Here is a 24754-nt window from a genome sequence, read left to right as displayed (position 1 = left end):
GTTTGATTGTCTCTTGTCTTTCTTTTCTAATTGATGTGTTCTTCTCACTTTCAGAACGTTCCCCATCAATCCTTCTGTTTACACTGCTACTTAGAATTCCTTCACTCCCCCTCTCTATCAGAATAACGTCTCCCTTAATGGAATGAGCAAATCTCCCTGCTAAGTTATTGGTCCCTTTCCAGTTTAGGTGAGACCCATCCTTTTTGAACTGGACTTTTCTATCCCAAAAAATATTCCAATTGTCCAAAAACCTGAATCCCTGGACAATACTTGAGCTCTTCAGCCATTGATATATCTCCTTTAACCTTTTGTATTGGGAGTAACCAAAAATTACTACTTTCAAGGTTCTTTCTTTTTTAATCTACTTAACCTCTTAAATTCACTCTGTACTGTTTTTAATCTTTTCCTGAAAATGTCATTCCTGCCGATGTGTACAATAATTTCTGGCTTCTTAAAATCACCTTTTAACAAAATGGTTGAAACATTTAGAGATGTCCTTAATCCCAGCACCAGAAAAGCAACAAACGATGTAAATTTACACTCACTGCCACAGAATCTCATGTCTAAACCCCACACAGGAGAGATCCTGTGACAATAATTCTATTAAATCTTGTCAAACGCTGCCTAACTTAAGAATCATTCCAAGTGTCCAATAACGGACTGCCTCTTTACTTTCTTCAGAGAGACTATCCCCTTCTATAGTTCCACAACCTGAATATCTATTTGATATAGGAATAGCCACAGAGACTTTTGAACGACCTGCTTACCGTTCCCAAAAGTCACCCAACTATCTGACTGATCCTGCTGCGTAATAACTTTTCTAAATCTACTAGCCATCTCACTCTGTACCTCATAAATGCCCTTAATAACATTAAGCCTGAAAAAAGTTTCAATAACAGCTTATATATAAAATTAACTACTTTTCATTACCTACAGAAGATAATGTTAAAACAGAAAAAATTAAAGACATACAAAACTTAAATAAAATCAACTGCTTAGCTGATTAACTGAATAAAAAAATTACTCCTCTTCAATAAATTCCTTTTGAAGGAAAAAAATTTTCCCCAGTGCCAACCATGTGTAGGGCACCCTGAAACGATAATCAACTCTAAGGTTTTGGAGTAGATCTGTAGCTCAATTTGTGGGTGTTAATGTTGGTTGGCTCGCTGAGCTGGTTTGTTGTTCCGCAGATGTTTCGCTACTGTGCTTGGTAATCTCCTCAGTACAGCCTCTGAAGAAACGTCGGTGTGTTTTCCCACCTGGTTTTTAAACTCTGGGATCCATTGCGATGGATTGCCTCACTTCAAGGTTTCCTCCGTAGTGGAATGTATATGGGGTCGAGTTCAGTGTGTTTATTAATAGCCTGCTTCATGGGCTTCCATGCTTCCAAGAATTCTCGTGCCTGTCTCTGCCAAGCTGTCCCAGGATCTTGGTTTTGTCCCAGTCAAAGTCGTGGTTCTCCTTGTCCATATGGATTGAGATGAGTGAGTATTGGTCGTGTCTTTTTGTAGCCAGCTGGTGTTCATGTACTCTTGTTGTTAGTTTTCTTCCTGTTTGACGGATGTAGTGTTTCTCGCAGTATCTGTGGGGGCTCACGTAGATAACATTGGTCCTGTCCGTGGTGGGGAGTGGGTCTTTAATTCGGGTGATCACTTGTTGTAGGGTTGATGTGGGTTTGTGTGCAACTCTGATGCCCAGCGGTCTTAAAAGTCTTGTGGTGAGTTCTGACGTGTTCCTGATGTAGGGCAGTGTGATGGGTGTGTCGAATCTTTCTGATGCTGTTCCTGTAGGCATCTCCTGACCCAGTTCTTTGGATATCCATTATCCTTGAACACTTGGAAGAGGTATTACTCCTCTCTTGGCGTAGTTCCATGTTGTTGTAGTGTGTTGTTGCCCTTTTAAATAGTGTTCGCATGCAGCTTCATTTGTGTGTGCTTGGGTGGTTACTATTGAAGTTTAATACCTGGTCTGTGTGTGTGGCTTTTCAGTGTGCTTTTGTTTGTAGTTCCCCATTTGTCTTGTACTCTACTATTCCAGCGAGAGTGTTGTTTATGAGTTTGTTTCTCTTCTAATTTGGTCTGTTTAATGATGACAAGGGTGTCCTTTATGCAGCTTATCCATAGTTTAGGTTGGATTTGCGGCGGGGCAGCCTATTCCAGTCTTTGCTTCACTGCTTCTGCTATGAATCTGGAGACAGGCGATCCCATGGGTGTCCCATTGATTTGCTTGTATGTTTGGCTGTTGAAGGTGAAGTGGATGGTCAGGCATTGGTCAGTAGCTTAAGCATGTTGTCTTTGGAGATGGTTTCAATGGGGTTGTGTTCTTGTTCAAGTAGTGTTGTCATTGTTTCCCTTGCTAGTGGTTATGTCTATTGATGTGAATAGGGCGGTGACATCAAACAATATCATGGTCTCTTCATCCTCTATCCATAAGTCTTTGATGGAGTTGAGGAATTCTTGGACTGAGTGGATGGATAATCAACTCCTTGTTTAAAAAAAAAAACCTGTTTTGTTTTTCAAAGGCAAACATTTGCAATGTTAAATAAATACCTTCTAAAAACATTTGCAATGTGAAAAGGAACCTTCTAACCTGCTGATCCTCATTCCTCTTTTTCCTCCTGAATGCATCATTCTCATTTAATCACTCATACAACCACTTTCACTGAACATCACACTTCACATAACATGAGGATGTTTCATTTCTTGCTTTAGGCTGTCTTTATTTTTAATTCCTGTTCCATGTTTGCATATTTCACTTTTGTATACTTCGGGTACTACCTGACTTGTTTTTGCTGGATGGTGAATTAGGAAGCCTTGCGCCATCATTTTTCGAACATTATATCACCTGTCCTTTGACAGGGATTCCTGTTTATCATTTTTTTTGTGCGGATGCCATCCTGAGCCATTTCCTTGACTATACTCATTAGCTGTCCACCACTGCTTCCAGTGTGGTGACAGTTTACTCACTGGCTACTGGATCGTTGTTCCAGGTAGTTCTGGGGTACAATATCTCTAGATTATTTCACATGCTTGATCTGACCTGAAAAACACTTAAAATCAGTTTTAATTTATCACAGTTCAAAGCAACACATCCTAAAAATTTAACAGGATCTACATTGTTTAACAATGTTATGGTTCTATTTTGAAGTATGTAATAGTTTGGAATGTTATTCTTGTGTGTGTGTGTGTGGCAAGCTAGAACATGAGTATTAGAGCAGGTGGAATTGGAATGGAGCTGAAATTTTATCACAGAATACAATGCTTCCAAATGCTTAAAAAACAATATATGCTTTTTGTTTTCTAGTACCGTAAGTGGTCAAAATCTTAGCAACATTAATTACAATTCTTTGAGTGTTTCCGAATCTCCTGCATATGTGGGGAAGCATAGACAACCTTTAATCTACCATCTTTGGTGGGTACTGATATTATTCTTATGTAGCTTTCTTTCTCTTGTTTCTCTATCACTTTGCTTCTGTTTCTCTCTTGATTTCTCCTTATTACCCAGCCTCAATCCTTTACTGACTCCATTTTTGGCTATATTTGTATTTCCTGTCTGTTCTTTTCAGTGACAGCCTATCATTGCAAACTTGGTGGTGTCATGGAGAGCCTGCTGAAAATGCTATTCCCTAGATTTACAATCTGACCTCAAACCCAGTTCTTTTTATGACTTTTTAATTTGCTATTTAACACAAATTAATTATTGCATGCTCTAATACGAACACAAAGAAATGCAGATAGTGTCTGGAAGGAGAGACAGGTCAGATAGAGGTTGTTCAGATTGATGTTTCTCCTGAGTTTAACCTTTACATGAACTTTAGCAAGACTTTGTACTCTGAGTACACTTAGGATGAGCCTCTGCTCTGGACTGCATCTATATTTTATCTTAGTTTAACACTATTTTGAATCTCTGCACCAGAGAGATCCAATTTTTTTTTTTCAATTTAAGGGACAATGCTTGCTTTTCCATTATTGTCTGTCTGCTCAGGGTCAGTTGTATAAATTGAAAATAACCCAACTGGAAAGTAGTTCTGTGCTCAAGCAGAATTATTTTATTTGCCTTATTAGTGACTTTACTACACAAGCTTGAAATTAATTTTAGGGATTTATGCAGAAGCTGCCATCCTTTAACTTTTAATAGTTTGTAGTGCAGACCTGAAGAGGTATAAGAGAACTGTAAAAAATTTATACAAATTGATTAGCAGGTGGTAAAAAGTGGAATTGTTCATGAATATGCATCGTTGTTCACTAAAGGTACTTGGAAAAACATTTGTGCTTTGTTTCTTACATGAAGGCTTTGTCCAGCATTTTGGTTAGATAAATTATGCAGTGCATTGTTCGTGTTCTATGATCTACTTTCATAGCAGAGGACAGTTTGTGGGTTAGGCCAAGGTACTATTTGTTTTATGTGATATAACTCTGAGAACTCTCAGTGTGATGGTAAAAGTCACTATCAACTCGAACATCTATGAAACCGGTCCCTTTTTAGGATTCCAAAGTAGCATCTGCCAGCCAATTCTAAATGACACTAGATCGTAATAAAGTAATATACTCTTTGTCATTATGAAGAATTGCATCACTTTCCGTAAGCATAACGACCATTAAAAAGAGGAGGCTCATCACATTTTTCAAGCTTTTTTCCCAAACATACAGGACCTCAACAATATAACCCAACATTAACTCCTTTGTAAATGCTCATGTTATAGTTGCCATGAGAATGATATAGTATGGGTGGATGCCAGTTATCGTGGCAGCTGCCAGGGAGAATTTATTCTATCCCGCTCCACAATGCCAGTATTATTTTAAGGCAAATTGTGCTCCAGATGGATAAACCTTTGTGAGGAATGACCTACTGAGCCAGTAGTTGATAACATTTCAGTTCATTATTGTGGAATTCAAGGTCCTGATATTTTCTGGGGGCATGTTTGGGACTGGTGATGTTGGAAGATCCAGGGCGGTAATATGGATACTGAATATCCTATTCTGTTTTTAAATCCTTCCTTAGATTACTGCCAGGCTATAAGTCTGATTGACAGACTAACCTAGAGAAAAAGAGAAACAGAAATGGCAAAGGGAACAAAGTGCAAGGAGAGAAGAGGGAAAATTGGCAGGATATAAAAATAAGACAGCTCCAGCAGAGAACAGGAACCCTCCTGTGTCTCATGAAGATATAAGTCATTCAGGCTTAAGGCTTGAGACAACTCAGTTTAATAATTTACTTCCTATTTTTAAGGGTGCAGAGGTAGAAATTTTCTTCATCTCTTTGGAGTGGGTAGCATTGCACTTAGTGACCAGTCCAATAGAACTGGTCCTTATAATTGCAGAATAAGCTTTTGGGGAAAACATACAAAGTTTCTTCCCTCTTGACTGAAGAAGATGCCATTTACAAGGTGAAGAAGGCATTTGGTACGGTTGCCTTTATTAGTCAGTGCATTGAGTATAAGAGTTGGGAGGTCAAGTTGCAGTTATATAGGACGTTGTTTAGGCCACTTTTAGAATACTGTGTTCAGTTCTGGTCTCCCTGCTGTAGTAAGGATGTTGCTAAACTTGAAAGGGTTCAGAAAAGTTATATAAGGATGGTGTCACAATTGAAGGGTTTGAGCTAGAGCGAGAGACTGAATAGGGGCTGAGGCTCTTTTCCCAGGACCATAGGAGGCTGAGGGGTGACCTTGTGGAGGTTTATAGGGTGAAGAGCCAAAGTCTTTTTCCCAGGGAAGGGGAGTCCAAAACTACAGGACATAGGATTCAGGTGAGAGGGGAAAGATTTAAAAGGAACCTGACGGACAACATTTTCACGCAAAGGGTGGTGTGTATATGGAACAAGCTGCCAGAGGAAGTGGTGAAGCTGGATACAATTACAACATTTAAAAGGCATCTGAATGGCTGCATGAATAGGAAGGGTTTAGAGGGAGACAGGCCAAATGTTGGAAAATTGTACTAGGTCAGATTGGGACGTCTGGTTGGCATGGACGAGCTGGACCAAAGGTTCTGCTTCCATGCCGTATAACTCTTTGACTCTAAGCTAATTTAAAAAAGGTTATCATAAGTGAGGAGCAGTTAGTGATGGAGACATATTGTCAATTAATCCATGCTCATGAAACCGTTCATCTTTAGGCAGGGCAGCACAGTGGTTAACTGCTGTCTCACAGCACTAGGGACACGGTTTGTTTCCTCCCTCCGGCAACTGTCTGTAGAGCTTGCACATTCTCCCCATATCTGCATGGATATCCATCAGATGCTCCTGTTTCCAACCACAGTCCAAAGGTATGCAGGTTGGATGGATTTTCTGTGCTAAATGGCCCGTAGTGTCGAGGGACGTGCAGGCTAGATGGATTAGCCATGGGAAATAAGGGGTTACAGGGATAGGATGGGGGTATGGATTTGGATGGGAAGCTCATTGGAAGGTCCATGTGGACTCAATGGACCAAATGGCCTGCTTCCACGCTGTATGGATTCTAAGATTAGAATTTGAAAGGCCTCAGTAGCTTGCCTTTGATCAGTGGGTATTGGCCTTAAGATAGAAGCTAAAAGCTGAAAGAAGCTCTTTCCTAGTCACCCCAGCCAATTGTAGAGAATAGAGAAGCGTACAGTGATAGGAAGCTGAGCATCCTCAGGTCATAAAGAATGGTGATGAGATGAGAGGTTAGACTAAGTCATTTGAGTTTAACTACCAACTGCTAGAAAAGCCATTGCCATTTATCAGGGCACACTATCTCAGTGGAGTCCATCAGAAAGCATAGTACAGCAAACTGTGTCTCTGACCACAACTCGGAATCACTGGAAAGCCACTTCTGACAGTGTGGATGATGTCAAAGAAAACAATGGAATTTTGTATTTAGGGAAGGGTAGCCACAATACCCAAGGTGAAGTGAGCAAGCCTGGGACTGAACGAGGTTACAGACCCATTCCTGCGTACCTACTGCATCTGGAACACAACACTGTGTTGGGACTAGAGACCGTGGGAGTTGTCTTCATCTGGCTTGTTTGTGATATAAACCCCATCCTCAGCAATGACCTAGACAGATCTAAAGTAATAACATCACAGGGGTGCATGAGGAGCCTGTCATCTCAGGGAGTCTGAACTGCTACAGGAGAAAGTATCTGGCATTTTCCCTGACTGTAATCATATGGTTTATGGCCAGACAGACTCAGTAAACGGAGATTTAGGTGGCACGATAACAGCAGATTCTCCGGTCTGGCCATCTAAAACCTTCTTTTTGATAGTCTCGAAGACGCTAAGGAGGAACTAAGTAGCATTCCCTTGATAGTGACCTAACAAGCTTACCAACCATTAAAAAGACTAGCTCAGATGGCTCACACCGAAGCTGAGGCAGAAGCGATCCCAATACTACTATTTAAAATAATCAGGTGTTGATGAGAAAATGGAGACTCCTTCCTAGACCTGCCAATGAACACTAGACTGTGATCTACCAGTTACTGATGCCCTGAGGTAGTCTAGGGAAATATTGAGGTTAAATCATGAAATACTGATGTCAGGGCATGTTGGTATACATAAATCCCAAACCTGCACCTGTCAGCATTTTCAGAATGTAGAGAGTTTTTGCAGAACAGCCAAGGCTGCCAAGTTGTGGGAAAACGGTGACCTATGATAATACCTGCAGCTGTGATACCTGTGTTGACTTTTGGGGAACCATTCTGCAATATGTGAGTGGGCTATGTGGGACCCTTACCCATATATCTGTAGCATCGTGGACAAGACTATCTATTTCCGAGAGGCTGTTCCCTTGAGAACCTTATCTTGCCAAAGTACTGCTGAGAGAATTGACCCAATTCTTCACTGAGAAAGGGTCTGCCTACTGAGGTCCAATTGAATTGGATCTCAATTTTCCCATTCAAAATATTCTAGGAAGTCATGGGTAACTTGGATGTGGCCCTCAGAAGTCTTCAAAGTATCTCCTGCACTCAAGGGAGTGTGGAAGTGCTATCAGCAGGTCTCAAAAGAGGTACTGCTGGTACTTTTTGTCTTACAACTCATTCAGGAGTTTGTACAACATCATAAACTATGAGTGAGATGATCAAATTATCTAAAGCTTCTGGATGTGAGTTTGCTCGCTGAGCTGGAAGGTTCATTTTCAGATGTTTCGTCACCATTCTAGGTAACATCATCAGTGAGCCTCTGACGAAGCACTGATGTTATGTCCCGCTTTCTATTTATCTGGTTAGGTTTCCTTGGATTGGTGATGTAATTTCCTGTTCTTTTTCTCAGGGGATGGTAGATTGATTTGGAGCCAATGTGTTTGTTGATGGAGTTCCGGACAAACTGGCAGAAACCTAGCCAGGATACATGAATATCAACTAGCCACAAAACGACATGACCCACTATCACTAGTATCCTTACATACAGATGAGGAAGGACACCACTTTGATTGGGACAACACATCCATCCTAGGACATGCCGAACAGAGACATGCACGAGAATTCCTAGAAGCATGGCATTCCAACCGGAACTCCATCAACAAACACATTGATTTGGAGCCAATCTACCATCCCCTGAGGAAAAAGAACAAGAAATGACATCACCAACACAGGAAATGACATCACCAACCCAAGAAAACCTAACCAGATAAATAGAAAGCGGCACATAACACCAGTGCTTCGTCGGAGGCTCACTGATTATGTTACCTAGAATGGTGACGAAACGTCTGAAAATGAACCTTCCAGCTCAGCGAGCAAACTCACATCCAGAACCTCAACCTGAGCTACAAATCTTCTCAAAACTCGCTATCTAAAGCTTAATTAAACCTGCGCCGACATTACACTTGATTGAAGCATTTGTTAGAAAAGAAGATTTTAGAATATATTCACAATATGATTTGGCTTGACAAAAGAGGTCAAGCTGAAGAATATGTTACCCCAGGCAGGAAAGCTTTCCAAAGAGCACTAGTAGCCCTATTGTACTTAAAGAAAGAAGAGTATCACTGGATCACTGAACTGCTTTAAAATCAAACTGAAATCTGGAAGGTAAAAATCACACACAAACACCTACAAGTTAATCAAGGACCACCATTAATCAAGATAGATTAGACGTCTGACACCTTCTGCTGACAAAATTCTGATTCATGCAATCATTTTAAACATTTCTGTAACTGAGCAAATAATTAACTGTACAATTACTTGGAACAAAATTGGAACCTTTATTCACCCTTTTTAGTGCAATAGCTGTTAATGTTATTCCTGTGGGTTTACATTTAAGTATTGTATAGGATTTCTACACTGCATTTAATACAGGTCATAAACTGCAAACATTGTATGAAAAGAAGGCCCACACCAGAGTTCTGCCCACTGACATGCAGTAAACACAAATATGGTTCCTATTTTAACTACTTCTACTGTATTCCATATTGGAAATCTATTTGTAGTGGTCAAAATATTATATTTTAAAATGAGCATCAATACAATTTTCTGATTAAATTAATTGCAGGTTTCAATTTTAATTCTAATTAATTGATTATGAATTAATTACCAATCATCATTTATCAACAACACAAAATTACATTTTCAATTGATATTTTGAATACAGTATAAAAGTAAAAGTCATTCATCATGGTTATTTCTGGAATACCAAGTATAATTTGATGTACAATACCTCCAAATAAGAATTAAGGATTTGTTGTGTTCAACTCAATCTCATAAAGCCCAAGTTCTGCAATTTTCCTCAGCATTTCAGTTCATTTCCCAGTAGTCTTTATTAACCATACAAGGTGAAAATTTGATAAATAAGTGGCAGGTGGTAAAGTCCTTCTGTACCCCGCCCTGTTCCCAAGAGAGAGAGATTTTTAATAAACAACAGATGGGTTGTGTAAAAGAAGAGAGGCCCTGTAACTAAGGACACTACAGTAATCAGGTTTTTCAATATTAATGTGATAGTTTAATCAAATAGTTGGCAGAAACTATGGAGGATTTGTACACTGAGTCTCACAATATGTCAATATTAACAGAACAGAACATTTCTGGGACTGATATTAGTAAAATAATATATTTATTCTTAATTTGCTTTACTTCTAAGAGAAACAGCCAAGACTACTATCTATAGAATTCTCCAGAGCTGCTTAATTCTTAACAAGATTTGCTTTACATCGTTGTCATGGTTTCATTAAAAATAACATGGCTTTAGTTCAACCATGCTGAATTCTTTCAGGAGCGTAGACAAAAGTACTTGACAATACTGCCTTTCTAGCGTAGACCTGGTGCAGGATCTGTTGTTGGATTTTCTATATAATGAGAATGCAAGCTTATTTCCTCATATTGACATTCTATAATTGTATGAAAATTCCAAGAAAACATAAAATTTTTCAACAAATGTTTGTAATGCTCAGCTAATAATGGACTTTTGCTGCATTATCTATAATGCATGCAAATACTTTGGTGTTCTCAAGGTATTATATATTCTTCACACATAAATATATCCTTGGAGCTCTCGCTGGCCCACTTCTGACGGCTGCTTTCATTGCTACATAAACTTAGAAACAGAAATCACTTTTTAGCTCACAACAAAAATATGGTGAATTTACGATAGTATACTGATGAACATGTTTACTGTGTACAGTATACACACAGTGGAAATTACATCAACTTGGGGAAAATTTCATTATAAATTATACAGTATTTAATTAACCATGAGAGAGAAGAAAATCTTGAGGTACACGTCCAGTTGTTGAGAAATGAGAGCTGTTCACATGCCCGTCTGTTCATTAAATGAAAACAATCAAGGCCAGAATCGTAACTGAGGTTTCTCTTTCCCAATGCAGAAGAACTAGTTAAGATCAGTTAAATGAGCAAAAACAGCTGAAATTAAAATGAAAGCTTTCTTGACCAGCAGATTCAATTGCACACCAAGGTCCAAGGAGCAGAAAAGTCAATGTTTCAGGCCAAAACCCTATTCCTTGGATGCTCTCTCACCTGCTGTGCTTTTCCAGCCCCACATTTATTAACTCTAGCTTCCAGCATCTGCAGCCCTTACTGTACTCAATTACACGCCAGGCAGTACATTAAGAAGTCGAGCCAGGATTTCAGTTTGAGGAAATTTAAAGGGATACAAACTATTCAGTAAGGGCAGTATCTGCATATTATTTATTTAATATAATGTATTGAGTTTGAGTTAATTTTGTAAAATTGTTGTGGTTGGTTTGCTCTTTGAGCTTGTTCGTTAGTTGATAGACGTTTCATTACCGTGCTGGATAACATCATCAGCACAGCCTCCAATGAGTGCTGTTGTGTTTTCCAGCCTGGTATTTAAACTCTGGTTTCCATTGGATTTGATTACATCATTTCCAGTTTTCCTTTGCCGTGGTGTACATATAGGGTCTACTTCTATGTTTTTGTTGATGGCCTTCTTGGTGGAGAACCAGGGCTCTAGGAATTCCCATGCTTGTCTCTATTTGGCCTGTCCTAGGATCCAGTCGAACTGGTGGTTCTGCTTATCTGTGTGAATGGAGATGTGAGTATTAGTCATGTCTTTTTGTTGCTAGTTGGTGTTCATGTACCCTTGTGGTCCATCCAATATAATGTTTGTCACATTCCTTGCATGGAATCTTGTATATCACGTTGGTTCTGTTCATAGTGGATAAGGGGTCTTTGGTTAGAATTAGCAGTTGGTGTAAGGTTGACATGGGTTTGTGTGCCACTCTGATGCCCAATGGTCATAGGAGTCTTGTGGTCAGTTCGGATATGTTCTTGACGTATGGTAGCATGATGAGTGTGCTAGGGAGTGCAGTACCTTCCTGTTGTTTTTCATGTGATAGACATTGTTGGATGCAGTTGTTCAGGTAGCCATTGTCCTTAAATATTTGGTGGAGGTACTCGTCTTCTTTTTTGGTGTAGTTCTGGGTTGCTGTAGTGTGTTGTTGTTTGTTTAAATAGTGTTTTCATGCAACTCCATTTGTGGGGGTTAGGGTAGTTGCGGTTGAAATTCAGGACTTGATCCCTGTGTGTGGCTTTTCTGTGAACCTTTGTCTGAAATTTCCCATTGGCCCTGCATTTTACCAAGACGTCCAAGAATGGGAGCTGCTCGTTCTTTTCTTTATCCCTGGCGAATTTGATGCTGGTGAGAGTGTTGTTTATTAGTTGGTGTGTCTCCTCTAGTTTGATCCATTTGGGCGGCACGGTGGCTCAGTGGATAGCACTGCAGCCTCACGGCACCAGGGACCCAGGATCGATTCCAGCCTTGGGCAACTGTCTGTGTGGAGTTTGCACATTCTCCCTGTGTCTGCGTGGGTTTTCTCCGGGTACTCTGGTTTCCTCCCACAGTCCAAAGATGTGCAGGGTAGGTGGACGGGCCATGCTAAATTGCCGATAGATTCTATACAGGGAGGTGTAGATTAGGTGGGTTATAGGGGAGTGGGCCTGGGTGGGATGTTCTGAGATTCGGTGTGACTTGTTGGGCTGAAGGGCCTGTTTCCGCACTGTAGGAATTCTAATTCTAATTCTAATTCTAAAAGTGTCGTCCATGTATCGGATCCATAGTTTGGGCTGGATTTGCAGGGAGACCATGCTTTCAAGTCTCCACATCACAGCTTCTGCCATTAGTCTGGAGCTAGGTGACCCCATGGGTGTCTCGTTGAATGTAAAATTACATTCCCAGTACTCAATACAATAGTGGAAAAATCTAGCACTAAGTATTATCTTGCCTTGGACTCAGTTATCCCTATTATACATTGATTCATTTTAGTGGCAGGAAATTGGTGGGTAATAGGGATTCAGAATATTTATTTACTGTCTGATCGTTTGATTGAATGAGGCCCTGTTTCATGAGTGGAACATTCCAAAATTTAATCTGTATTCTATGCACCTGTAAACTGTTTTCATATTCCAACACTACTTGTGATGTGTGCCAACAACTCCAAATGGCAAGATGTTCAGAATGGATGATTTATTCATTTTATGTATGATCTGATCACATCAAATTCTGCTTAAAATAAATTCTCTTCCAAATAAAAGGTGGTATAAAGAGTTTTCCCCTCCACCTTTTGTAACGAATTTTTACATGACACATTTTGTTAAAACTATTTGTCTTTTCTTGTCAGGACATTTTGCAAGAAATACCATTGTAAAGGAAAAACAATATATTATACAATTATAAATTATAAAACAAACACTGGTACTTCGCCAGTGTGCTCTGACAAACAATTTAATATCGTAAATCTTAGAGTGTGGCAAACTTGCGCTCTCTAGAAGTTACATATTTAATATACAGGACCTTGTTCTTTGCAGAAAGAAAGAAAATGTATACACGTTGCAACCAAGATCTGGACAAAGCAGATGACTGCAGTAATTAAAAGCAAAATGTTGCAGGTGCTGGAAATCTGAATTAAAAACAGAAAATGCTGCATAAACTCAGCAGGTCTAAGAGTTTCTGTGGTGAGAGAAACAGAATTAATGTTTCAAGTTTGATGTGATCCCTCCACTTGTCAGACAATCAGCACTGTCTTCTTATACAGTATGAAATGTTCTTTTTCCTTCATGGATTTATATTTTTTAAATCAGAAATGGGATATCTGTATCATTGTTTGGACTAGCATTTATTGGCCTCCCTAGTTGTCACTGGGAATTGTCTTTTTGAGCCACTGCAGTCAATGTGAAGTAGGTGAACTCACAATAGCATTAGGGCAGGAATTGCAGGATTTTGTTCCAACAACACTGAAAGAAAGGTAATATATTTCCAAGTCAAAGTGGCGGTGCCTTGGAGGGGAACATGAAGATAATGGTGATAACAAGGTGTAGAGCTGGATGAACACAGCAGGCCAAGCGGCATCGGAGGAGCAGGAAAGCTGATGTTTCAGGTCTAGACCCTTCCTGAAACGTCAGCTTTCCTGCTCCTCCGATGCCGCTTGGCCTGCTGTGTTCATCCAGCTCTACACCTTGTTATCTCAGATTCTCCAGCATCTGCAGTTCCTACTATCTATGAAGATAATGGTGTTCCCTTGAATCTGCTGCCTTTGCCCTCCCAATGGAAGTGGTCGTGAGTTTGGAACATGCTGTCTAAGGAAGTTTGGTGAATTTCTGCAGTGTGTCTTGCAAATGGTACACACTACTGTGACTAAGCATCTGTGGTGGAGGGAGTGGATGTTTGTGGATATGGTGCCAATTAAGAAGGCTGCTTAATCTTGGATGGTGTCTAGTTCTTAAGTGTTGCTGGAGTTGCACTCATTGAAGGAGGTGGGGAGAATTCAAAGAGATCCTGACTTGTGCCTTGTCGATGTTCAACAGGCTTTAGGGAGTCAGGAGGTGAGTTACTCAGTTTGGCATTCCTGGCCTCTGATCTGCTCTTCTAGCCATTGTGTTTATGTGGCAAGTCCAGTTGAGTTTCTGGTCAATAGTAATCCCCAGGATGTTGATAGTGGGGGATCCAGTGTTGCGAATGCCAATGAATGTCAAAGGTAAATGGTTAAATTGTCTCTTCTTGGAGATGGTAAATGTCTGTTATTTACATTGTGTGATTATTTTTGCCAATTTTTGGCCCAAACCAGGATATTGTCTAAGTGTTGCTGCATTTGGACATTATCTATTTCAGCATCTGAGGAGTAACAAATGGTGCTGAACATTGTGCAGTCATTGACAAACATCCCTACTTCAATGACCTTGCCTCACACATAGGGTCAGATGAAGCAGCTGAAGATGGTTGGACCTAGGACACTATCCTATGGAACTCCTACAGTGATGTCCTGGAGCTGAGACGACTGATCTCCAACAACCACATCCATCTTCTTATGTGCCAGTTGTGACTCCAAACAGTGAAGAGTTTTTCTGCCTGATTCCCACTGAGTCCGGTTTTAAGTTTCCTTGATACCACAATCAGTCAAATGTTGCCTCATTGTATGAGGCACCCACAGTCACCTCATTGCTGGAATTCACCTTTTATGTCCATATTTGAATTGAGGCTATTTTGAGGTCAGGTGCTGAGTGGCTCTGGCGGAACATAAACTGGGTATCTTACCAATTGACCTGATGAAAAATTTTGGCAAAATGTATTTTTACTTTTCACAATACTCAGGTTCTGCATGACAAAACAACATATTTGAATTTCTAAAAGTACATTTATAGCTCTTTCATCCACTTAGAATCATCTTCCTGCATTTTGCAGGGAGTAGACAACTGAAGACAATAACAGAAAGAGAGGGAGGGTAAAAGAAAGCGATTAGGAGAAGCAAGAGTACAGAGGAAACGAAGGTACTTCAGGAAGATTTTGAGGAAAGAGAGGGAAGTAATAAAACCTGCAGTAGCCAAGGGAATAGCTGCCAATGGTGTTTTGAAATGAACTAGTAAACCAGTTGTACGTGTTAGAGGAACTCTGTTGGAGGATATTTTGTCAGTCGAGTGGGGCAGGGCAGGTGACAAGATCTTCAAGGGTGTTTTGAGTTGAGGATTGGTGCCTTAATGACAATTTTATGATACACAGGGAGTGAATGGAGACTGGCAAAAGTAAGGACAGATAAGAATGCTAATATGATCGAGGATGCCGTTTTGTTCCCTGGCAGCCTGGATGACTTCATGGAATGTAGAAATGGGAAGGTTGGCAAGAAGAGGGCTGGAGACATCTAGTTTTCAGGTGTAATGTCAAGGATTTGAATATAGAAGGGAGAGGCAGGAACAGACAGAGAACATGTCAGAGAAATTCTGCAGGTAGAGACAGAAATGGGATTAATTTTTTGAGTCCAGAATGAATTTTCTTGAAGTCAGAAGGGAAAGTGGTAAAGAGGCCATCCAGTTGATGAATTAGAGGTGGGGGAGGAAGGAATGCTTTCAGTCAAAAAGGAAATGGCGTTTTCACATTGAAGACATCATCTTGGCACCTACATCAGTCATCCATCTAAAGGGATCTAGTATGTAGAAAGAAATATTCAGTTTTAGACTCTTGAAACAACTACTCTGCTTACAGATCAGTCACGCAAGATGGACCTAATATCCTCCATCAGCTGAAAGAGATCAAATAATCCCCACAGCTCTCGAGGGATCTCTAAATTTGTGACTGACCAAATAGAAAAGTCAATTTAAGAAAGCACCAAGACATTTTCAGGATCTTACAGAAGTAAATTGGGATCTTCAAAGAGAGTATACAAACATCCAAACACTCTCATCTGCCTAAGCCACCTTTGTCAGAAGTGGGAGAGCCTGCAGATCATGCATTGGATTTATCAACCTCCTTAGAACCCACTCAACTGGAATGAAATCAGTCATCAACAATCCCAAGGGACAGTCTAAGAGAAGAACAAAGTGATCTTGGACTAACGATTTAGAGTTCAAGTTGCGATTGTGGTCATTAGATTTAGATTTAGGTTTCATTGTCACATATACTCAAGTATGGCAGTACAACAAAACAGTGAAAAGTTTGCAATGTCACCACACAGGCACCATCTTAAGTATGAATACTTAGGTATAAAATCTTAGTTACAGAAGTAGAAAAATAAAGATATCAGTGAGAAAATTCAGCACGACTGTCTTTGTACATCCTTTCTTAAGCCGTGGACCTGCATAAGTTCCAAGTTGGGCTTTCCTCAACAGGGTTCACTCTCTCCTGCACCGGGCATGGTCTCTTGTGCTGGGCTAAGACCTGCCTGAGATGTCCAACCGCCTTCACCTCAACCACTACCGTTGACCTCCATTGGGCACACCAGGCCTCACCGCCACTCGCAAGATTTCAGCCCCACCTGCCACATCGCCACAGACTACTGCTGCTTCCAGCCTTCGCCACCACCGCACAACTGCCACCATCCAGGCTCGCGCTGGGCACCAGCCACCTGCCATGTTCTGTTGCCTCATGAATCGCCTCGCTGCAAAGTTGTGCTCTGGACATCAATAAAGCCATGATACTGCCAAACATGACCAGCCGCCTCCTGGCCAACCGTCAGAGACCCCAATCACTGCTCCTGCCACCTTCATGACTGAGGTGTAAACACTAAAGTACTAAAAGAAAGAAAGAGGAGATGCGGGTAAAGAAAAAAAGAAGGAAGAAAAGCAGTCAGGCCAGACAAGCTCTGGTGAGGACCCCTATTCCGATGCCATCTTGAGTGGGAGCTCATTATCACATATTTAAAAGAAAAGACTCAGAATACAGGAAAGTTCAGGAAAGGTCAAAAAGCAGGAGAGAAGTCAAAAATTGAAAACCTGTCTTATTTTTCAGCTGAGCAAATATATTTGTCCTGGTGTTGCTTTTAAAATTTGATAAATATAAGTAAAATGTGATTGATAAAAGTTTAGAACATTTGATACTCACCTCTATTCTAAAAGTGGAGATAAATTCTATCCATTTCCAACAGAGCTAGGAAAGGAATTTTAACCTTTTTTTAAAAAAGGCATCACATAATGACAGTCCCTGCTTCAAATTTGAATCATTTTTGCACAATTTCCTATGTCTGCACCAAATGTTTCATGGGATCTCTGACCTCTCATAATAATTTTCTATAAAACTAAGTGTTGTGACAGACCCATTTATCTTGATAACGATGAGACCTGTCAATAATTCTATTATTTCACAAATTGTACTTAAGTCTCAGCTGTTAAAACATAACACATCTGTGGTGCTCTCAAATCACACCCATATGAAATTTCCAACAGAACTGTGACAGTTTGTGCATCCAGATTTCATAATAAAAATTAAATACTCCGGTTACAAAGAGCACTTCTTCATTTATCTAAATTACTCTGTCATTTTTTCAGCCGTTCCAAATAAATTCATGTTGTATTTGTATACCTGCAACAATTTGCACTTTTAGTGCCTTTAATGTGGCAGAATGATTCCAAGCACTCCAAAATCAAACAAGAACTTTCACTTCATTGTACAATAATGCTTCCTATCGCAGAAATTATTATGGTTAAGGCTGAACTAAAATCAGGCACTGTACAAAATGGTATACAGAAAGGACAAGGGGTAGAGATTAAACATAAAAGTGTATGAGGAAAGGCTAATGAAAAGGGACTAACTGGATCACTCTTTCAGTGAATCGGTATGAAAAGTCAAATGGTATCTTTCCATGGTGCAAATTTCTGATTCTAATTGTGGTTTAAGTTTTACAGTGTCTTGTCTAAGCCAAATGAAAGTAACATTTTAATCTGTATGTGATCTACTCAGTTTTGTTAACCTGCTGCAAGTCAATCACTTTGCAAAGGTGGTAATATGAGCTGCAGTTAGTTGAGGTATAGTAAATGGATGGGAATTAATAAGGTTTTGTAGCTGTATTAGTATTGCATGCAAGTTTGTCCTTATGTTGTTTTGAAATAGGTTTTCTGCACAAACATTACTTCCAGTATTTGAGTGAGGAACATTGCGGACTTCTTTTTAGAATAAGTTGACCTAAGCAACATTTGATCTGTGCAGATCTACACATGTTTTATGCTGTAATATCATAAATGCCAAAAATATTGGTACTAAATATTCCTATTTAACAAGATTTAAAAGTGTAATCGACTTGCACTTTACTGCTAATCAGGCAGTGACAAATAGGGGCCTTTCCAGCATCCCAAAACATGCCTTGAATTACCTAAGTTAATTTTCCCCATTGGACAAGGGAAATACAAGAGAACTCTTTGTATTCTTACAAAGAGATTCCGATTATGGACAATCTAATATAGCAGATTTAATTAAAAAAATAGAACATCTGAGGTCAGTGAAGGAATATGACATACTTTTATTGATTTATATATTTCTTGTTAGTGTTACCACATTTCATAAGCTGTTGTTATCATGAATCATAATGTGAAGCAACAATGATTCAAAACATCCTTAAAAACATGATGATTCTATGTGCAGACTGATCAGAGGCTCAGTAAATTGCTTACACTTTTCAAGCCTTCACAGAATCCCAACAATGCTGAAGCAGGCTATTCTGCACATCGGGTCCATACTTACCCTCCAAAGAGCATCCCACCCAGACTCATCCCCCACTACCCTGTTCCTGTAACCTTGCATTTCTCATGGCCAATCCACCTCCTGCATACCCCTGGGAATTATGGGTAATTTTGCATGGCCAATTCACCTAACCTGCAGACTTTTGGACTGTGGGAGGAAACACACAAAGACAAAGGGAGAATGTGCAAACTCCACACAGGCAGTCAGCCGAGGCTGGAATCAAACACAGGTCCCTGGCGCTGTGAGGCAACAGTGCTAATCACTGGGCTGCCATGACACCTTGATTTTCTTAACCAGGGATTGAGCTGAAGTGCCACCATATTTGCTCTCTGTGAAAGGACAGCATCCAGCTCATTTCTCACCTGCAAAGCTGCCAGAGTAGCTGGGAGAGCTTCATCCATTTTTGAATGCCTGCATGTTATTCAATGTATTAGGGTCTGCATTTTTCACAGTTTTCATTTTATTTATGCTCCATTCTGTTCTCGTCCATATAAATCTGGTGTTGAAGAGTTGTTAAATGCTATGGAGAACGTCAAAAACAATGTAAAAAGCTAGGAATCAAACAGCATGGCCTTCTCACGATCTGCCATTGTGATTTTGGTAGAAACTCCACTGAAGTTTCAATGCAGGGAGTGGAGGAAAGGAGATGGAGAAAGGAATGCCAGTGATTGCAAGGCCAAAGACAAATTCTAACTCGCAGGAACACCTGCCAAATGGATGGTCAGAGATGTGGGCCTAGGATTGTCCTCAATGGCCACACAAGCCTCCTCAGTGTTCCCCAGCACTACAGCTACCAATCTTCAGCCAATTCTACTCACTCCATGTGATATCAAGAAATATTTGGAAGCGCTGGATGCTGCAAAGACTATAGGCCCTGACAACATTCCAAAAATATACTGAAAACGTATGCTCCAAAATTTGCCACTCGCTTAGCCAAGCTGTTACAGTACAGTTACAACACTGGCATCTAACCAACAATGTGGAAAATTGCCCAGGTGTGTCCCTTACACAAAAACCAGGACAAATCCAACCCAATTACTGTTCAATCTGTCTACTCTTGATTATAAGTAAAATGATGGAAGGTGTCATCAACAGTGTTATCAAGCAGTACCTCCTCGCAATAACCTGCTCAGCGATGCCCAGTTTGGATTCCGCCAGGGCTTCTTAGCTCCTGACCTCATTACATTCCCGGTTCAAACATAAACAAAAGAAGTGAATTCCAGGGGTGAGGTCAGAGTGACAGCCCTTGACATCAAGGCCACTTTTGACTGAGTGTGGCAACAAGGAGCCCTAGAAAATAAACAGGTATCAGAGGTATTCCATTGCCTTGAGTTATAGCTGGCACATAGGAAGATGGTTGTGGTTGTTGAGGTCAGTCATCTCAGCTCCAGAACATCTCTACAATGGTTCCCCAGGGTCATATCCTACACTCAACCACCTTCAGCTGCTTCATCAATGACCTTACGTCCATAATAAGGTCAGAAATGGAGATGTTTGCCAAGATTGCGCAATATTCAGCACCATTTGCAGTTCTTCAGATGCTGAAGCATTCCTTGTTTCAATACAACAAGACTTGGACAATAAAAACCAAAAGAACTGTGTATGCTGTAAATCAGGAACAAAAACAAAGTTGCTGGAAAAACTCAGCAGGTCTGGAAGCAACTGTGAAGGAGAAAGTAGAGTTAACGATTCAGGTCCAGTGAATCTTCCTCAGACTTGGACAATATCCAGGCTTGGATTGATGTGTGACAAGTGACATTTGTGCCACACAAATGCCAAGCAATGACCATTTAGAATAAGAGATATTCGAGTCCTTCGATATCCAATGGTGTTACCATCACTGAATTCTCCCATTATCAGTAACCTTGAGGTGAATGATTGTGGCACATGGAACAAAGGGCATATAGCAACATCTGACAGTGGCCCATGTGAAGGAAGACTTTGCGAGCTGGAAACTTAGATTGCATCGGCTTTCAGGTCAAGAGCCTGAGGATTTCATCTCTGGGCTAAACTTGATGAGAATGAAAGTTATAGACAATGAAGGGTTGCTGCAGCAATTGAGCACAGTACCAAGTTGGGTTCTACAAATAACAGCTTGAGTAAAAGAGTTCACTAGCAACATGCGCAGTGTACTGAAGTGTAAATTGGTAACTCTTCCATCCGTTGCAGTAAGTGTGGTCGTTCCACTTAAAATTGCAGCAGTTGATCCAATGACAGAGATGCATTAATCAACATATCACTTATCCACGGATGTTCAGCATATTACTATAAAGCTATGGGGTTAAGGTCAGAATTCTGTGCCAAAACATTCTATGGTCCAAAACCACAACGAATCATGGAAGTTTCTCAATATCTCTCTTGGACACTATTTAAATTTGGTGAACTCATGACTTTCATCAGTCTGAGGTAATAATTTCAGTTCATGTACACAATAAAATCCTTCATAATTTAAAAAAAATCCATTATCTGTCCATCTTGTCTATTGCAGTGGAAATAATCCTAAAATCTCAAAGTTTTCCATATGGCTATGGTTTCCAGCCTTATAACTATCCTGCACAATCTAACTGGTGTACTGTCTTTGCTTTAATTATTATTTTAAGAAAATCATGCACCAAAAACTGCCCACAGCATTCTGACTGTAGCATAACTATTATCTTGCTCAGATATATATTAAAAAAAGTGCTCCTTTTATTAAACAAAATGAGTTGGTTTTGAGATTTATGGCATTGATAGATAGCTAAGATTTTTGCCTCCTTTGCACTCACATCATGTTAATTCATCGTTTTTCTAATTGTTTTAGGCATCTCAGAACTGCCAACCATCTGTCAATCAACTGGCACATAATAATTTCAAACAATTGCATTAGAGTACAGGCCCCTTTTATTTGATACTTTGACTATGGCCAGTAAAAATGTGTAATTATAGTTCAAAATAAATCATTGCTTATCTTTGAAAAATGTTTGAAACTTTACTTGAAACAAGTGTGTCACTAAAAATGTTCAATTATTTTTCTGTTTGCTCCAGTAATTTACAAGTGTGCTATTTGATGTGTTTTCAACACATGCAGTTGAGAATGAGGTTGAAAGGAAAGGTGTTGTCAGAGGAAAAGGAAGGAAAGCAGAGTTCAGAAGGAAGTTGGCGCAAACATGAAACCTTGCAATCATAAACACCCGAAACAAAATATTTTCCTCTGTTCAAGAACTGGATAAAAAATGTGTGAAATGAACTTGTAGACTGAGGCAGCTTCAAGGAAGAACATCTCAGTGTTGCTGAAGGGAGAGGTCAAGAATGTGCACGCAGCAGTGCATGATGTTGGCGGCAGATCTTCGCATGCACTAGAATAACAGTTTAAGGAATCAGAATGTCGAGAGCAGGAGCTCCCAAAATGTCTGTCATTGCCCTTGTATAATTCCTTCAAGGCAGCAATGGAGGCTGTGAATAGGAGACTCTAGTCAGGACCTGAACATTTTTTTTTCCCAAATTATTCCTCAAATTTTACAATTTTTCATTGCCCTCGTTGATTGATTTCTTAGTGCCCTGCTTGGCAGTTCAATTATTCCTAACTTTGTGGCCCTATTGAAATCTTTTCAAACTGTAGTGTACAAAATAATTTCCATGCTGAACGTCCCCGTCTTCACCCTCCCTACCAGTGACAACGGTCCTCCCACTTGCTAACACTCTGGAGTTGGTCAATTTTCAGGCATTAATATATGCATCACAATGGGAATATTTACAGAAGCTTTGGTCTAAGTAATTCTGGATTAAGTAATTCTGAGCTCTACATTGAAGAGATTAAAGCTGAATCTACCACCAATTGTACAATTCATCTACTTGCCATTTAAATTTGAAACATTCATAGGGATAATTCAAAATGTGTTTCAATGGTGAAGGAGTAAAGTCATCAAAGCTAACTCGAAAACCAATAAAACCAATCAAATTCTCCACCCCTCTCACCCACTCCAATCTCTCCCCCGCAGAACGTGCAGCCCTCCACTCCCTCCACTCCAATCCCAACCTCACCATCAAACCTGTGGATTCCTACTGCCCCCTTGATCATGACCCCACCCCAAGCACCAAACTGTCATCTTCCAAACCATTCATAACCTTATCACCTCAGGTGACCTCCCACCCACAGCCTCTAACCTCATCATTCCCCAACCCCACACCGCCCACTTCTACCTCCTTCCCAAAATCCACAAACCTGACTGCCCTGGTCGACCCATTGTCTCTGCCTGCTCCTGCCCCACTGAACTTATCTCCACCTTAGAGCGGCATGGTGGCTCAGTGGTTAGCACTGCAGTCTCACAGCGCCAGGGACCTGGGTTCGATTCCAGCCTCGGGCGACTGTCCGTGTGGAGTTTGCACATTCTCCCCGCATGCTCCGGTTTCCGCCCACAGTCCAAAGATGTGCAGGTTAGGTGGAATGGCCATGCTAAATTTGCTCGTAGTGTTCAGGGGTGTGTGGGTAATAGGGGGATGGGTCTGGCTGGGATGCTTCAAGGGGCGGTGTGGACTTGTTGGGCCGAAGGGCCTGTTTCCATACTGTAGGAAATCTAATCTATCTCGATTCCATTTTCTATCCCTTGGTCCAGGAACTCCCTACCTACATCCATGACACCACCCACACTCTCCACCTCCTCTAGAACCTCCAATTCCCTAGTCCCCAACACCTCATTTTTACTATGGACCTCATGTCCCTATACACCTGCATTCCCCATGCAGATGGCCTAAAGGCCCTCCGCTTCTTCCTGTCCTGCAGGCCTGACCAGTCCCCTTCCACCGACACCTTCATCCACTTAGCCAAACTCATCCTCACCTTCAACAACTTCTCTTTGAATTCCTCCCACTTCCTACAGACAAAGGGGTTGGCCATGGCTACCTGTATGGGCCCAAGCTATGCTTGTCTCTTTGTAGGGTACGTGGAACAATCCCTCTTCCAAAGCTACACTGGCTCTATCCCCCACCTCTTCCTTCGTTACACCAATGACTGTGGGAGCTCGAGGCAGTGCCGATACAAGGAGCTCGAACGTTATTCCACTTCGCTAACACCTTCCACCCCAACCTTAAGTTCACCTGGACCATCTCTGATATCTCTCTCCTTCCTGTACCTCTCTGTTTCCATCTCAGGCATCCACCTGGAAACCAATATCCATTTCAAACCGACCAACTCCCACAACTACCTAAAGCACACCTCCCCTCACCCACCTTCCTGCAAAAAGGCCATCCCCTATTCCGAATTCCTTCTGCTCCCAGGATGAGGCATTCCACTTCTGGACATTCCAGATGTCCTCTTTTTTTTTTCAAGGACCGGAATTACCCCCTGAGTCAGTGGTCAGAAATGCCCTCAACCGTGTCTCCTGCATTTCCCACAACTCATCCCTCACACCCCCTCCCTGCAATAACAGCCATAACAGAATCCCCCACTTCCTCATGTACCACCCCACCAACCTCCAGATCCAACGCATCATCCTCTGATATTTCCGCCATCTGCAATCTGACCCCACCCTTATCTGCCTTCCGGAGGGACCACTCTCTCTGTGACTCCCTCGTCCGCTCCATACTCCCCACCAACCCCAACACCCCCGGCACTTTTCCCTGCAACCGAAGCAAATGCTACACCTGTCCCTACACCTCCCCCCTCATCCCCATCCCAGGCCACCAAGAAGTCTTTCCACATCAAGCAGATGTTCACCTGCACATTTGCTAATGTGGTATACTGTATCTGCTGTTCCTGTTGTGTCCTCCTCTACATCGGGGAAACCAAGCGGAGGCTTGGGGACCATTTTGTGGAATACCTACGCTCAGTTCGCAACAAACTACACCTCCCAGTCGTGAACCATTTCAGCTCCCCCCCTACTCCTTGGACGATATGTCCATCCTGGGCCTCCTGCATTGC

General features: G+C 41.0%; 1 long non-coding RNA gene across 1 annotated transcript in view; it reads right to left on the bottom strand.

Moving 5' to 3' along the window:
* Window positions 1–9694, bottom strand: part of LOC125451127 (uncharacterized) — a 115456-nt gene extending 105762 nt beyond the window's left edge. Inside the window, exon 1 of the long non-coding RNA XR_009445638.1 lies at window positions 9604–9694. This is a non-coding gene — a long non-coding RNA (uncharacterized LOC125451127). The remainder of the gene's footprint in view (window positions 1–9603) is intronic.
* Between the last annotated feature and the right edge of the window lie 15060 nt (window positions 9695–24754).

The sequence above is a fragment of the Stegostoma tigrinum genome, chromosome 3, assembly GCF_030684315.1.
Source record: "Stegostoma tigrinum isolate sSteTig4 chromosome 3, sSteTig4.hap1, whole genome shotgun sequence".
Taxonomy (NCBI): domain Eukaryota; kingdom Metazoa; phylum Chordata; class Chondrichthyes; order Orectolobiformes; family Stegostomatidae; genus Stegostoma; species Stegostoma tigrinum.
Note: the sequence above shows the minus strand (reverse complement) of the source record. Positions and strands in the feature narration are given on the sequence as shown.